Source organism: Sus scrofa, chromosome 1 (genome assembly GCF_000003025.6).
Source record: "Sus scrofa isolate TJ Tabasco breed Duroc chromosome 1, Sscrofa11.1, whole genome shotgun sequence".
In the NCBI taxonomy this organism is placed as follows: domain Eukaryota; kingdom Metazoa; phylum Chordata; class Mammalia; order Artiodactyla; family Suidae; genus Sus; species Sus scrofa.
In genome coordinates this window covers 166517889-166533304 of record NC_010443.5, presented here as the reverse complement: position 1 = coordinate 166533304, position 15416 = coordinate 166517889, and the positions used below count along the sequence as shown (strand labels likewise).

Here is a 15416-nt window from a genome sequence, read left to right as displayed (position 1 = left end):
GTTTCTATTTTGGCTGGTGTTTGCTAGCTGTGTGACTTCAGACTAATTACTCAACCTCTCTGAGAATCAGTTTCTTATCTGTAAAATGCAAACAGTACTGCCCAGCTAGCTAGATGTAATGAAGCAACCAAATGCAAAGTGCCTGGCAAAGTGTCTGGCATGGGGCAGAGAGGGGATGGTTGTCACACACTAGTTCTACCTTTGCCCCTTCTCCTGTAAGGGAGAGGTGCTGCTCTCAATTATGTGTTTACTTGGAGGAGGCGGCAGGGCTGGGGGCAGGAGGAGGGAGGGAGGGAAAGGCCCTGGCTTCCAGATGTGCGGGGCTGCTGGGCCTGCTCCCTGGCGGCCTCTCCCTGGGCCCAGGGCCATCCTGGTCTCCCTCTGAGAGGAGGAGGGCCCGGAAGGAAGAAGTATTCATTTTGCAGCTGAATGGCCCTTGTAGCCTCTTAAGAAATGGAGGCAGGCTTTTTTCTCCTCTGAGATAATCGCTATGTACACTCCACATGGAGACAAATTGTATCCTGTCCTCCAAGCCCCAAAATGATTTATTGTGGGCCAGCGGGTGCACTTTCTAATGACAACGGCTAAAATTCAGTCCTTTAACTGGAACATAAACAACTTACAGGGTAGTTTTGTTCCTGTCTCTGACTCAGGTGAGAGGGGGTGGGGGCAGCTCATGGCTACAACCTAGGGAGAAATGCCAGCTGGGGAGCCCAGGGGACCTGGGGATCTGCCCTGGAGGCTACTGGGCGCTTGTTCCCATGGGGCAGCCGTTAGGATCTGTGGGAGAGCCACTCCCTGAACACTTGCTGTCAGAGGAAGGCTGATAATTTCAGTCTTGTTTAGGTCACTAACTGTATGACCTGGGATAAGGCACCTTCCTTCTCCAGGTTTGGTGTCCTTTTTGGGGAAATGGGGGTAGCAGCCACACCTCCCTCCTGGAATCCCTATGAAGATGAGACATGAGAACACTGGGGACAAGGGCTTTGCCAAAGGTATGCCACTCTAATGAATGACAGATAACTATCATCAAAATCTCAGCTGCATTCGCCCACAACATTCTGGGTCCACAAGTGAGAGCTGGTCAATGGGTCCTCCTCCATCTTTGAGTCAGCTTTGCCTTCCTGAGCCCATGGCTGGACACCTGGAGGGACATAGTGCCTGTTCCCAAACTGGAGGGAGCAAAAGTAGACAGGCCATTGAGATCTGAGTGGCTGGTCGAAGAAGCTCATCAGATCAGGCAGTAACTACTTCGCTTCAGTCTCCTCCTCCATAAAATGAAGGGCTAGATTGTTTTTTAGCAGGAGGACACTTTCTCTAAATAAAGCATTACTTGGAACTGCAAAATGTAAAATGTGTAAAGGTGGAGCTGTTTGCATTCAAATCTAGAGGGAAACTGGGAGCACCTTTAAGCAATGGTCCTGAGGCTGTACTGCAGAACCCAATTTGAGAACCTAGGGAGTGAAGAAAGGTGCCAGAAACCTGAGTTCCGGCTGGCCTAGCCACCAACTCGCTGGGGATCCTCAGGCAAATCCTTTCTTCTTCTCCCACAGGAAGTTTTAGGGCCAGACCCTCCAGTTCTGCCATTTCATGGTCACTGAGTTCTCAGTGGCTGCTGGGACTTCTGAGAGGATACTGTAGTCATTCAAAAAACTCCCAGCATGAAGAAGATGGACCACAAGTGTTCTCTCTTAAATGCTCTCTGATTGCTAAATCTGCGGGGTTCGGGCCCCTGGGGCCACAGGAATCCCTCCAGGGTCTGTCTCTGAGCTCTCTGCACTGGTGGCACCCTTGGCACAGCCCATCTCAGCAGGGGCACAGGCAGAGGGGGCTGGCCCACTGACCCTGATCCACCCGCAGGCCAGAGTTCATGACGCTGCTGCAGCTCAGCAGGGAAGGCTCTGCAGCCAGCGGACCTCCATTTGCATCCTGCCCCACTTCACCCAGGCCAAACTCAGAATTCTGAGTCTCTCGGAGACCCAGTTCCCTTTATCTGTAACATGAGCTCCCTGTGAGCATGCTTTTCCCCTTCCTGGAATGTGTCTTCTCTCACTGCTTTCAGGTCTTTTCTCAAAAGTGACCTCTCGATGAGACCTTTCTCAAGCACATGCCGTCACCCACCACATTATATATTTTAGCTCTTTGATTTGGGCCCCTCTCAGGCAGGTAGGGATTTCTGCCACTTCAGTTCACTGCTGTGTCAGCAGTGCCTTAAAAAGTACTTGGTGCATGGCATGTGCTCAAAGAACACACCTGCCAGTGGACCTAAGGTGGTGGTGTGCCCGTAAGTGGTTAACACTCAGCTCTCTGAGGCAGGGCGGGGAGCCCAGGTTTGTAAATACTCTCACTGCAGCCAATTTCAAGGTCCTCATATAGCATCACTGAATGTGCGGTTGGGCTAAAGTTAAAATGCAATGGGGATGAGATGACAGAAAAAGAGGCAGGACCATTAAGACAGCCAGGTAGACAACTAGAGACTGTGGCTTTTACCATGTCCCTCACTACAGCATCGATCAGACCCTGGGCCTGGTGAGTCCCTAACCTGGCTATGCATCCGAATCATCTGAGGAATGTATCATGAAGGCGCGTTTCTGTGGATGCCGGCGTTTGGGAATACCTGCTTCAACTAATGCACCTAAGAGTAAGCCAAAGCCGCGCTGGCCCACAGGACAGCTACTAGCCACCTGGGACTGTTTACACTCAGATTAATTAAAATGAAGTCAAAATATAAATTCAGAGGTAGTCAGACTGACCACATTTTGAGAGCTCACTAGCTGCCTGTGGCTAGCGGCTCTACCATACTGAACATCACCTACTACAGACCATTTCCATCACTGAAAAAAGTGCTATTGGACGGCACTGGTAGAATATCAATTAGCCCCTAAGGTCGCATCCTAGAAGAAAAGAATGTGGAGCTCCCACTGTGGCTCAGCAGGTTAAGAACATGACTAGTATCCATGAGGATGCGAGTTCGATCCACAGGATGTAGCCTCGGTCAGTAGGTTAAGGATCCGGCATTGCCATGAGCTGGGATGTAGATCACAGATATGGTTCGCATCCTGCATTGCTGTGGCTGTGGCATAGGCTGGCAGCTACAGCTCCGATTTGACCTCCAGCCTGGGAACTTCCATATGCTGCGGGTGAGGCCCTATAAAGACAAGAATGAAAGAAAGGAAAGAAAGAGAGAAAGAGAGACAGAAAGAAAGAAAGAGAAAGGAAGGAAGGAAGGAAGAGAGAGAGAAAGAAAGGAAAAGAAAAAAGAAAAGAAAAGTAAGGAATGCAACTGACATTTGCACCCAGGAGTTTCTGGTTGGGATGTTCAAGGACCATGGAAGGCCAGGTTCTGCAGTCACCCCACTGGCTTTTTCTCCATCCCTTGAAAACCCTTCTTAGGTTCCAGGCCAACTCACAGAACATCCAAGGCAAGCCCCTCAGTCTTCTCAAGGATGAGATGGGAATTCCTCCCCTCTGTTAAGCTTCATCTTGCCTTCCTTACACCATCAGGGAGCAGATCAAATCTAGGGGGAATGAACACGATTGGGATGGCACCTTCTCAACAGATGGGAGGATCCAGATCCAGCACCCATGGATGCTGCACCTGCCCATCACTTGAAGCAAGTCCAGCCAGATTTGGAGTCTATTCCTGGAGCATGCTTCTGCCCTGAATCCCCACAGCCCTTCCTGTTCTTCTGAGCAGGACTGGACCCGTGAGGAGAAGGCTGCCAGCCTCTTCTGCTCCAAGCTCTTCAGGAGAGCCTCCTATCTCCCCATGATGGCCCTTGAACTGGGCAGTTGCCAGATTCTAAAATCCCCGGATTCTGCCCTGTGCTCCTCTTTTTCTGGCTTATCACACTAATCATAATCACCTACATTTATTAAGTGCTCGCTGTGAGCCAGCATTTTACATTCATTACATCCTGTAATCCTTATAATAACCCTAAGAAATGGATACAACTATTATCCCCATTTACAGATACAACTGGGCTTGTCCGAGGTCACTTAAGTGGAGGAACTGGGATCTGAACTCAGATCTGACACAGGATCTCTTACTGAACGCAGCGCCTTAGACCGCTCGGCCATCCTGACGGCGGGCCAAAGGGTCTCTTACTTTACTTGTTTGCTCCACCACCACACTGGATGTCAGTGAGAGCAGACACTAAGTCTCATTGTTCTCCATTTTTCCAGGACTTACAATTAAGCTTAATATAATACTGATGAATGATTACTAAACATGTGAATGAGTGAAGGAAAAAAAAGACAGGAAGAGGGAAGAATGACCCTGTCACTTCCCCTTCAAGCCTCCAAAAGCTGCCAGATCACAAATCTTGTCCATTCCTTTCTGGGGATCTGCAGGACCAGATCCCATCTTGTAGAATCCGACATGGGCAGAAAGCAGGGAGAAGGAAACATTTGCCTCCCTATGGGCCCAACTTTTTTTACATGTGGTCCTAACAAAAAAAGGCATTCACACAACCACAGCCTGCCAGTGCAGAAGTAGGCCCTTGGGTCCACTAAAATCCAGCCTCTCATTTCACAGACTGAGGCCCAGAAAGAGGAAGTGACTTGTCCAAGGTCACACAGCAAGGTCATCTGATGACCAATCCACACTGCAAGCCTCCTGTCGAGGGGTGGGGAGTTAAGGGGCGTAGGACATGGCTCTGCCACCTCTCCTCTGCAGGCAGACTTGGGGGGAGTGTCTGGGGAGGGCAGGTCCTACCCAGGGTAGCACCTACCCCCACATTGGGGTTCTGAGTTCTGTATTCCTCTGCCCAGGGAGGGAGTGGGTGGTGGAGCTCAAAGCACAGGCCCAACAGATGGTTTCTATTTGCAGCCACTGAGCCTGGTCTGTGCCAGACTCCTGACCTATTTTGAGGAACTGAGGGCCCCGCTGGCTCAGGGATGGCCTCCCACTCGCACCCCTTAACCCACAGTTTGGCAGGAGATCAGATGGGTGGGTCAGGGCCAGTGAAGAGGAGGAGTGGGGGAGGAAAATCTTTGAAAATGAGGAGGAAAACCTTGAAAATCCTGGGGCAGAAGCTTGAACTCTGGAGCAGGGATCCGCAGGGTAAGGGCCTCAGGCTCCTTATCCAGGCTCCTGGGCCCCACTTCAGACCTGCAGGATCACACTCTCTGCAAGTGAGCTGGGGAATCTGCCTTTGAACCAAGCTCCCCAGGGGATTCCTATTATTCAGTGAACCACCTATGGACCAACTGCACTGGCATCATCTGGGAACCAGTTAGAAATGCAGAATCACAGGTCCTACCCAGGACTGAAGTAGAATCTGCAGTTTAGCAAGATTCCGGGTGATGGGCAGATGTGTCAAAGCTGAGAAACACTGTTCTAGCTCAGTGCTTCTCAAACCTGAGTGTGTATCAGAATCGCCCCGTGAGCTTGTTAAACACAGATTGCTGGGCCTCATTCCAAGATTTTCTGATTCAGGAAGTCTGGGGCCTAGGAGTGTGCATTTCTAACAAGTTGCCAGGTGCTGCTGAAGATATTTAAGCTCCTGAGCTATAGCGGAAAGGGCACTGTGCCCTCTGAAGCCTTAGCACTGTGACTTTTCATAAGTCCCTTTACCTCTCTGAGTTTGTCCATCTGTAAAATGGATAATATTATTCATACCTTTTTCCTAGAGCAGCTGTGAGGCTCCAATGAAATAATGTGCGTGAAAGTGCTTTGTGAACTACGACATAAAAGTTATTATATAAATCAATTTGTACCTTAAAAAGTGGTGAAGATGACCTCATTGGCTCTTGGCAAGTCGGTCCAAGAGTTATGCGTTGCTTGAGGGCTTTTTAAATTTTTTTAAATTAAATTTAATTTTTTTGTCTTTCTTTTTTTTAAGGGCCGTACCCATGGCCTATGGACATTCCCAGGCTAGGGGTCAAATCAGAGCTGTAGCCACCGGCCTACACCACAACCACAGCAAGGTGGGATCCAAGCCGCACCTATGAGCTACACCATAGCTCACCAGCAATGCCAGATCCTTTAACCTACTGAGCGAGGCCAGGGATCAAACCTGCGTCCTCATGGATGCTAGTTGTGCTCATTACCGCTGAGCCTCAACTATCAAACAACCTTTTTTAAAATAGGGGAACTCCTCGAAGGCTTTAAAAAAATGTTTTTTAATGTTATTTTATTTTGGCCAAGTATATAGAAGCTTGATGTAGGATCTCAGTTCCCAGACCAGGGATTGAACCTGGTGAAAGTGCTGAGTCCTAACCACTAGACTACCAAGGAACTCCCTCAAAGGCTTTATTCTGCATTCCTGGACTGCCTAGCATAAGACCGGGCACACAATAACTGCTCCATAAGGGCTGGTGGAATTCAACCCAAGACTGCTGGTTCCCAGCCTGACTCTCTGACTCTTTCCACAGCAGTCTCTACTTCTCACATCCTCCTTCATGGCTTTCTGATCTCTTGATAGGTGAGGCTAAGCAACTATTTTAAAAAGGTTGTTTGATAGTTGAGGCTAAAGGGTAAGCTGTGGAGAAGCCAGGTATAGCTGCCACCCCAGACTCCTCCCCTGTGAAGTGCCCTGCCTGACCCTCCAGAGGAGTTGGGATCCCACGTTGAGAGCGCCTGGCCCAGCCTCTGGCACGTGGTGGGCGAGCCCTCCATGCAGGGGTCCTTCCCACTGCAGGATCTGATCACCCAGGGAGCCCCAAGCTGGGGCACCGCAGGCCTTGTATGCTAATGGGCAGACCTAGCATGGGCTGATGCCGCTCCCTGTCAATGAAACCTCCTAAAACAACACGCCAAGTGTGCACCCGGGAAAGGGGGCAGTCAGAGCTGCCCACAGGTGGAGTCCCCCAGGCTTCCTGCAGAGGAGCCCTTCTCCTTGTTGGTCCTTGTAGCCAGAGGACCCTAGAACTGTCCACTTCATGGACCAGGACCTTGACTTCCTGTCACCTGGAAATGCAGAAAAAGAGAGGCTGATAAATAGTCCCTGGGGGAACGGGTATGTGGTTTGGGCCTTCTTCTTCCCAAGAGATAATTATCTAAATTGCAACCAGGGGAGGGCATGGAAGAGAAGAATGGTCTGCATGCTATGCTATAGTATCTTGACTGGAGAACAGAGGAAGCCAGCCCATCTGTCCATGCATCGAATGAGAAAGGAGAGGTTGAAGAAAGAGAAGGGCAAATACCATATGATATCATTATGTGGAATCTAAAATACGGCACAAATGAATCTATCTACAGACCAGAAACAGACTCAAAAGAGATAGAGAAAAGACTTGTGGTTGCCAAGGAGGTAAGGGGAGGGAGTGGGATGGACTGGGAGTTTGGGGTTAGTAGATGCAAACTATTACATTTAGCATGGATAAACAACAAGGCCTCCTGTATAGGTCAGGGAGCTATCTTCAATTTTCTGGGACAGACCATGATGGAAAATAACTTTTAAAATGTTATATGTATATATATGCATGACTGAGTCACTTTGCTATACAGTAGAAATTGGCGCAGTATTGTAAATCAACTATACCTTAATAAAAAGTTTAAAAAATAAAAAAAAAATTGAAGCTAAAAAAAAAGAAGGAAAAGAGAGGTTGAAAACCTTTACATTACTGCAATCATCTTGAGTATCAGAGAGGGCAGGGCATCAACTTGCCCACAGAGGAGGAGACACTAGGCCACATGCACCGAGCTCATTTGGGGACAATCTCTGCATTGACTGCTCTGCAGTGTGCCTAAGGAATGCCGCCAAAGGGTGTATGTGTGTGTGTGTAGGAGTCACCATTTCCTCTAAGATGCTGAAACAATTCAAGAGGCCTCACCAGCCAAGGGTCTAGAAACTAAAGCAGAAACTTTCTGATTAAACTTAATGTTAATCAAATGTGAGAAAATAAAACAGCTTTTATTTGAAAGACCCTCTGACCGACTCCTGTCTCAGATGTTCTACCTTTCACCAACTGCCTTATAAAAAGAACCACTAGCTAATTCAGGGCCCAACAAGGAAAGTGGACTTTTCCTGGATCTTTGGCCAATTCCTCTACCACAGCCTCTGTTCTCCAAACTCCCAAGGGACGCAGCCTCCTTCGAGGTGGCCATGTTGTGTCTTGGGGGACCTCCAGCTCCTCTCCAAAGCTCTGCCCAGTAGCACTGACCCTCTCTCAACAGTGACAGGCTTGGAGTTTAAATGTGAACTACGTGAGGCAGCTGTTGGTGGCAGAGGCGGCAGCCAGAAGTTGAGAGAGGGGCATGGAGAGGAGGACAAAGGGAAGCATAAAGATTTTATTTTCTAGATATGTTGCTGTGGTTTTCTCTTCTGCACTTCCTAACCGTGGCCTTCCCTCTCTCCTTTTTAATGGCATCCATTCACCCAGAGCGGGTCAGGACTATTCAAGCAGAAATCTGAACAATTCAGGTTCTGACATCCAATATGAAATTTGCAGCTACACAGCAGTCATTTTTTGTTGTTGTTTTTTTGACCACACCTGCAGGCACATGGAAGTTCCCGGTCCAGGGATGGAACCCGAGCCACAGAAGCAACAATGCTGGATCCTTAACCTGCACCACAAGAGAACTCTGACACGACAGTCTTAAGAGCCAGACTTGAGAGGCTTTGCTTGACTTCTATCTCCCCTGATAGCAAATGAAGAGTGTCCCCTAGCCGACCTGTCGGCAGACACAAGAGGGAGGGGAAAGTCCACTCCCTGAAGATGACAACAGGACGGGAACCAGAAAGGGAAGTGCAGGTTCAGAAGCACGTGCCGATTCCTGATTTTCCACACTCTGGGCCAGAAACTCAGGGGGGATGTGCCCAGTGGCTTGAGGGTGGTGCTGAGGGCAGAGGGTAGCGAGGTTTCTCTCCAACTTCTTGATTAGGATTTTAGAAGGAGAGAAACCACTCCTCAGGATGGCACTGGGCCAAATAAGAGAGCCTCACAGGATTGAGATGGCCAAGAGGAATGGCCAGACAGAGGGGGCCAGGAGTGCATGCTGGAGTCTCCTTCAGCTCTTGGCTGGTGGAGAGTCCCCAGCAGTCAGGCCCTGCATATCCCAGGTGGAGGACATGGAAGATCTAAGAGCCTCGGGCCACCAGAAGCAGCAAGCCAACCACAGCAGAGGCTGTGGCGAAGACAGGCCTGGGGCAAGATGGACGGTGAGACAAAGGCCCCATGGGGGATGAACCCTGCCATCAGGGCCAAGGAAAGATGGGTGAGTTCATCTGCAGTGGCAGATACCCAAAGAATGCCCTGGGATGGGTCAGACCAGCCATATCTCAGTGGACAGCAGCCAGGACGTGTCTGAGGACCAGCACAGACCCAGAGGTCCCCCTTCCCCAGACTCCTGAGGTCACATAAGCCTTGGCTGTCTGTATCCCCAGATGCAATTTTTAAAAAGAGCCGGACTAGGAGGAGCTCTGAAAGACAAATGTTGGGAGTCATGCAAGCAGAAGCCAAATGAGCCCAAAGAGGCTGAGCCTTTACATCACTGACTGTTTAAATTACTCACTCATGGTGACTCCACTGGCTGGGACTGAATGTGTTTTATCACTGTGGCCCCCCAAGGTGGGGCTCCTGAATGCAATCAGATCGGCTTCAGAGAAAATAATCTGTATCTTCTTACACACTACTACACATAAAATAAACAAGAAGGACCTACTGCATAGCACAGGGAACTATAGTCAGTATCTTGTAATAACCAATAATGGAAAAGGATCTGAAAAAGTATATATATCTATGTACATCTATCTAGCTATCTTGTCTATCATCTATCTACATGTCTGCGTAGATATATAACTAAATCCCTTTGCTGTACACCTGAAACTAATACATTTAAAATACACTATACTTTGGAGTTCCTATCGTGGCGCAGCGGAAATGAATCCAACTAGGGACCATGAGGTTGCAGGTTCGATATCTGGCCTCGCTCAGTGGGGTTAAGGATCTGGCGTTGCCTTGAGCTGTGGTGTAGGTTGCAGATGCAGCTCAGATCCTGTGTTGCTGTGGCTCTGGTGTGGGCTGGCAGCTACAGTTCAGATTCGACCCGTAGCCTGGGAACCTCCATATGCTGCGGGTGCGGCCCTAAAATGACAAAAATATATATATATATATAAAATAAAATAAAATACACTATACTTCAATTTAAAAAAAAAAAAAAAAAGAATCTGTATCTTCTTTGCACATCCCAGCTATCAGGTCCGCCATGAGGGCTGCACAGCCTGACCATGTGAACAGCGCCCCCTGGAGTTACACATGCAGGAATAGGGGTGCATTGTGCGTCCCTTCACCACGAAGAAGTGGCTGCAGAAGCAGGAGACAGAGGGAGAGAGCTCTTATCAACAAGGGCAGAAACCAGGCTTGAACAGACAACAAGAAATGGAGGGACACTTGTCATTCTGAGTTTCTGATGCCCGGTCATACGGCTGCCCTGGGAGCCTGGGAGGCTTGCCTGCTGGTAGCTCTCTTGTCTCCCATTAGTAACAGTCAACAGAGACAGAGTCTGTTTGTAGCAACTGACAGAGATCCCACTCCAGCAATTCAGAGGGACAACACGTGGCTCTCCTTGGGCAGCTGCCCTGAGCCATTCTAGAAGCCAGTCTACACTGACAAGTGTCAATACTGGCAAGTAGAAGCATCTCATCCTTAGGCAGCTCAAGAGAAGGGGCCCTCCTTGCACTAGTGTGTCAGGACTTTCTCCACTACGGTTGCTGCTATCAATAGGCTGAATTGGTGGGGCTCTGATGACCCTGCCCCTGGGGGCTTGCCCTTCCTGAGCGCCAGCAGCATTTCCTGGCTGTAGCTCCCAGTGGCACTTGGTATACACTTCAGGGTCTGATCTATTCTCTTTACATGTAAAAAAGAAGGCTTGAGAAGGCTATAAGCTGGGTCCACATGTCTGCTTTAAAGGTGGGAAAAAACAGGAACTCTAAAATCAAACAGACCTGGGTTTTAATTCTAGGATCACCCCTTCCGAGGTATGTACTATACACACTTTAGTCTAGCGTATTAGTTTTTTGGAACTTTCATTCTTATCTGTAAAAAGAAAGAATAATAATGCCTACTTCTCTGGGCATTTTCCATCCTCTTGGTTTCCCTTAGTGCATCCTGCACACATAGTCAATAGCCAACTGTTGGGTAAGTGACTGGCTTTTTGGAGGGCTGGGGGAGGGTCAAACATGACTTTAGAACTGTTCCGCGACTCTGCCATCTGGGTGTTCCCTGAGAGCAGTGGGACTAGTGCTTGGAAAGGGGAGGTGTGGCAGATGTTTCTAATTGGCTACATACCAGCCATTCCCACCCCTTTCCACCCACCTCCCCTACTCACTGTCCCAGCATCCCTCACACTTAGCAGAGACCCTGTGACCCAGTTCTGTGGGAGACTTCTGGAATTCTTTTCTTATTAATAAAAAAGACAGACATATAAGAAAAGCTCTTTCTTGACAAACTGGTTGATGCATTGCTTCTAGCCTTTGTTTCCATTTGAGAATATAAAGCCCAGAGCTGTGGCAACCATCTTGGGCCCATGAGGTGACAAGCTCATGATCAAAAGCTAACACGATGAAGAGGCAACAGAAGGAAAGAAAAGGCCTGGGTTCTTTTGGCCGCACCCACAGCATATGGAAGTTCCTGGGCCAGGGATTGAACCCGAGGCACAGCAGTGACCCAAGCTGGATCCTTAACCTGCTGTGCCACAAGAGAACTCCCAAGCCTGGGTTCTTAATGACATTTCTGAGCCACAAGATCAACCTTAGACCTCCTCACTGCAGGCCTCTTATTCAATAAACCATAAATATGCCTACAGCTTGAGTCATTCTTTTTTCTTTTTGGTTGCACTCATGGTGTGCAAAAGTTCCTAGGCCAGGGATCAAACCTGCACCACAGCAATGACAAGTACAAATCCTTAACCATTAGGCCACCAGGGAATGCCTTGAGTCAATCTTGATTGACTTACTTGCAGGCAAAAGCATCCCAACTGATAAGAGAGGAAGCAGAAAGGGTGGGGATAGCAGATGTCTAAGTCTTTAGCCATTGTCTATAATCTGCCCTCGTGAGGTCTCCATGTCTCAGCGGCTCTACCCCCACAGCCAAAAACCTAGAGATTATGAGGAGGCCTGGACACCACACAGCCCCACTCATGCCTGGTAGGCCTGCCCCTGCCAGAGGGCAAAGGAAACCAAGGCCCCTCCACTGCCTTTCCAGGCTTTATCTCCTCTCTCAGCAGAGTTCCTTGGGGTGGGCTGAGGCAGCTGCCTCTGCACAGCTCAGGGGAGGGTAGGGGGTAATAATGACGACCACTGGCGGAAGAAAGCCATAATCAGATTCACACTGCCCACTGCTATACAAGCACCCCCATGGAAGCTTCCCAGTCCAGCAATGGTGTTAAGGCTTGAAAGGAGGTTTTTTCTTTATTCCACTGAATGCTGTCACTACTGCAGAAGCCTTGAGAAAGAGGGGTGGAATGAAAATGAGGTAATGTATGTAAAACATCTGGCACAGTGCCTGGTGGGTAATGAGCAAACGCCAGCACCCTGCTTTCCCCTCCAACACAATGGCAATGTGGGTGACAAGAACCAGCAGTCGGGAGGCTCCTTAAGGGTGGGGGTGCCTCTGGCAGGGGACCCTCCCACTGTCCTGATGGGATTCTTGGTTTTTGGAGTATTCTCTCTCTCTCTCACACACACACCTGGTTCAAGAGCCCAAGTTCATTGATTCCGCAACGAATTGGGTCACGACTACAGGGTCAGGGTTCTCAATCAGCATCTTCTTTCAGCCCCACCCCAATCTTTCTGATCTGACCCCCACAGAGGCTGCTCCTATCACTGACCCTTCTGCTGGTCCCCCATCCACTTCAGGAGTACATGTTGAAGTTGCTGAAGCTGATGCCTATGGAGAGTGCTTAGCATTTTCATACACATCACTGCATCCCAGTCCTGGTCCCAGGCTGGGTTCTTCGCATCATGCCTTCCTGGTCACTATGAAAATCAAAGCTGTGGTTCCCTGAGTGCCAACGCACTGGCAGCATCTGACCTCTGCAGTCTCACCTCTGCAGATCTCACTGTTGGCTTCATTCGCAGATTCAGGACCATTCTAGTCTGTACAGTGCTTTGGTGAGAACAGATAAAGATGCCTCTTCCTCTGGACAGATGTAGCTCCAGGCCAGAGCCCATGGCTTGATGAGTGGATTTCAGCCACTCCTCTGCCAGGTGCCCTTGTACAGGGCACAACTCACACAACTGTCCATGATGACCATGCCTGGAGTCTTTCAAATTACCCTCCTGTGTTTCTGACCTGAATGCTATTCTCAGATATTGACGGGCTCTAGAACTTCTGATATGGAGTGGCTCAGCAACAACAACTTTACAAAACACCGAGACATACTTAGTACTCCCCAGCTCCATCCCTCAGCTCACCTGGCACTCCCTGCAAGACTCGCCTCCCCGGCTCCCTCCGGCTAACACAAGTCACGGTCAGCACTTCTGTCACCCAGTTCCAATTCATTCTGCCCTGCTCTGCCTGGAGATGAATGACAGTTGTCCCTGGAAACACAGGGTCCCTTCCTCCTGTGCTAGCATCTCACTCTGATTAGAGGCCTTTCTCTATAGCTACTGTCACAGGCATGTTACTTTACCTCTTATGGTCCTGTTTGCATGTCAAGTAGGGTCAATAGTGGTGCTTCCTCGTGTAAGGAGGATGTGATGTGAGGATTAAGTGAGAAAATGCTTGTAAAATGCTTAGACGTTGCCTGACACTATATGCTTAATCCACACAGCCACTGTAAAGCCTTTTGACTCAGCAGTTCTTGTTCCTTTGCTTATAACATGGATAAAGCAACATGTTCATGTTATAAAGCTTTTGACACTTAACATGTAGGACTTGCTGTGTGTCAGGTACTACAGTTCTAAGTATTTCACAGTATCAATTTCCTTCATCCTCAACACACCTTAATGAGGCAGGTGCTATTTTCTTCCCCAAATTAATGGAGAGGAAACTGAGGCACAAGGGTTAAGTAGCTTGCTCAGGGTCACCTAGGGAAGAGGTAGCGCAGGGATTCAAACCCAGGCCTTACAGCTCTACTGAGTATGTGCTTAACAAGCAGGCTGTGGGGCCTCGATGGCCATTGTGGGAATGAAATGAGATAATGTATGCAAAGTGCTTGGCACACAGAAAGCACTCAATATATGGTCATTATGCTAATGTAGCATTATTGTTGAATGTTCATCATCATTATTACTAATATATGCAAAGTGCCCACCAAAATCAAGCTGCCCTTTCTTCTTTCTCCCTCCCTCCAGCACTGATGTTGCTGTGTTTTGGTGGTGGGTGGGATTCTTGGCACTCTTTGTAGAAGGTTTCTTGCTGGGTTTCCAGTTTGAGGGCAGGGAGAGAAGATTTGGGGTACAAAGGAGGGAGTGAATAAACGGCCTCTACACAGAGCCTCATTGAACTGATGGTACCTCAGACACACAGCAAATGGAGCTGGCTGCCACAAGGGGAGGCTGGGAGGTGGGGGTGAGCACGGTGAGTCTGGCACAGAAAGAACATTATCCCCATGAGCCTGGGGTCTGTGCGGTAGGTAGGCAGACAGAGGGAGATCAGACTGCCCCTGCAAGATTGAACTCAGCCAATGATAACTGAGACACCTAAGACCACCTGAGGCCCAGTGCAATTGCCACTTCCTCCAGGAAGCCTTTCTGGATCTCCCAGTTGGATCAAACCCCTCCTCCTTTCTACCCCCAGAGCACTTTACATGTCTAGCCCAGTCCCACCCATATTGTGTCTACTCTGATGTCGATTCATAGCACAAAGAGGCCAAATGTCTCTTTGATGACAGGCATCTGGTGAGCAGAGACCAGGTTTGCCATACCTGTATCCCCAGCAGGGCCTTTTGCAGAGGCTTAATGGATGCTTGCTAATTGGATAGTGAGTGAGGAAGACACAGCTCCTGACCACTGGGGACCCCCCTCTTCTGTGACTTCATCATTGTAGAGCAACTAACTCTGTGGTTGGCCTGGGACGTGAACACACTAAAGCCTAGGCAGATGTAGGGACACAGGGGATGACTACTGCTTGTTCCCACCATCAACAAGGGCTCTGCCTCACCGGGAGGAGGGCATTGTCACATCAGGGCCGCCTTTCCTTCCCTTCCCTGGCTTTGGCCAGCACCCGGTCACCCCCTCAGGCCAGGGGTCTGTCCTGGCCCCTCTCCCTCCTGCCCACGTCCTGCTCCCGTCTCCCATCCCACCCTGCAGCCAAAGACCAGACTTGCCCCAGTGCCTCTCATCAAACCATCTCTCTGGTTCTCCTCTCCCACTAACCATGCTGCAGCCAGACTCACCTCAGCCCACGCATGTGATGCCCACCCTCCAACACAGAACTGGCCCGAGGGGACTCTGGTCCTCTTCTCTCGGTGTCCTGGTGTCCCACCCATCTCTCCCGCCCAGTTCCAGTGCCCTCCCCACCAGCAC

The 15416-nt window shown here is 49.4% G+C and overlaps 1 protein-coding gene across 4 annotated transcripts in view; it reads right to left on the bottom strand.

The window, feature by feature from the left end:
• The window catches only part of CORO2B (coronin 2B), a 142971-nt gene that overhangs the window by 75536 nt on the left and 52019 nt on the right, over positions 1 to 15416 (bottom strand). Inside the window, exon 1 of one of the 4 annotated variants that reach the window (XM_021100529.1) lies at positions 3411 to 3516. The exons of the other annotated variants lie outside the window; for them this stretch is intronic. The gene's annotated coding sequence lies outside the window, so the exon portion shown is untranslated. Of the gene's footprint in view, positions 1 to 3410; positions 3517 to 15416 lie in introns of those variants that run through there. 4 annotated transcript variants of the gene reach the window in all.